Here is a 1873-nt window from a genome sequence, read left to right as displayed (position 1 = left end):
GTATTGATTCAAATCTTTTGCTTATTTTTATTGGGTTGTTTACTTATTATTGAATTGTGAGAGTTCTTTGCATATTCTGGATATTAGTATTTAAGCAGACGTGTTTTGTAAATATTGTCTTCCAATCTTTCATTCTTGTCTTTCATTTTCTCAACATCTTTAGAAGTTTTCAGAAGTTTAGAAGACAGTTTCATAATTTGATAATGTGTAATTAATCAATTTTTTCATTCATGATTTATGTTTTTTGTGTCCTAAGAAATCTTTAATTAACCTGAGGTTGATATTTTTTCTCCTACACATTCTTCCAGAAGCTTTAAGTTTACATTGAATTCTATACTCTTTTTCAAGCTAATTTTTGTATATGTTGCAAAGTATCAGTTGAGTTCTTTTTCCTTTTTCATATAAATGTCTAATTATTCCAACTCCACCTTTTGGAAACACTATTCTTCTATTGAAATATTATGGCAATTTTGTTAAAAATCAATTGATCGCTTACTCGTGGACTTATTTGTAAACACTCTATCCTGTTCCATTGATCTGAGCATCTATCTTCTTTCATCAATATCTTGATTATTATGACTTTATAGTAACTATTGAATTAAAGTAATGTCAGTTTTCCTACTTTGTCTTTTCTCAAAATTGTTTTGACTTTTTTTTTCCAAAAAGAAAAAATTTTACTTAAGGCCATAATTTGATTATAATTCCATTCCCCAGTAAAAGGAACCAAGGCTCTTTGGAGAAATGGCTGATTCTAAGACAGGGGTGGGAAATATACAAGATGAACCTGGAGCATTTTGTAGTGCTAGAAAGCAGGGAAGTGCTTAAAAAGATCAGAGTATGTCAATGGGATACAGTAGCTGGGTAAAAGAATTCCCAGTGGCCAAAGTTGGAAAAATTTGAGCACAAAATAAATAAATAAGTAAAATTTGGTTATAACCCAAAGCACAAAATAAATATCCAGGAGTCCATAATAGTATAAAATAATTGAATAAATAAATCAATGAGTGATCTCCCATGCAGAAGAATTCCAAGTAATACTCCTGCCATAAGGCTGTTGGGGCACTAACTCCTCACTCTTTAAGTGTGTACTGCATATAATGATTTATTTGGAAATAAATAAATTTTCAAATAAATCATTATGGAATCACATGGAAGGGGGAAAAAGAGTAACTTTACAGTGGAAAAATCTGACTAACACTACCTCAGGGAGCAAAGTTAACATCAATAGTGATGTCATATTCATAGTATGTACTCTTGATATGATGTGACAAAAATGGTAGACTAGGGCCAGCCCGGTGGCATAGTGGTTAAGTTGGTGCACCTCTACTTCAGTGGCCGAGGGTTCATGGGTTCCAATCCGTGGTGTGGACCTAAGCACCACCCATCAACCTATGCTGTGACGGCGTCCCTTATACAAAATAGAAGAATACTGGCACAGATGTTAGCACAGGGCCAATCTTCCTACCAAAAACAAAAATGGTACTCTACGTCTGTGGTCTTCCTCCCAAAAACTTATAACCCTAGTCTACTCATGAGAAAAATATCACACAAATTGAAATTGAAGGAGGTTCTAAAAAATACCTAGCTAGTACTCCTCAGAACTATCAAGATCATCAAAAACAAGGAATGTCTGTAACAGCCAGGGGAGCCTAAGGAAACATGACAACTAAACGTAATGCGGTAACCTGGATGGGATCCTGGAATAGAAAAAGGATATAGGTAAAAAGTAAGGAAATATGAATAAATTATGGATTTAGTTAATAAAATATAACACTATTGGTTTATTAATTATAACAAATGTACAATACTAATATAACATGTTAATATAGGGGAAACTGATGGGCCGGCCCCGTGGCTTAGCAGTTAAGTGCGC

This window comes from Ceratotherium simum, chromosome 17, assembly GCF_057802395.1.
Source record: "Ceratotherium simum simum isolate JZ-2026a chromosome 17, ASM5780239v1, whole genome shotgun sequence".
Classification (NCBI taxonomy): domain Eukaryota; kingdom Metazoa; phylum Chordata; class Mammalia; order Perissodactyla; family Rhinocerotidae; genus Ceratotherium; species Ceratotherium simum.
Note: the sequence above shows the minus strand (reverse complement) of the source record.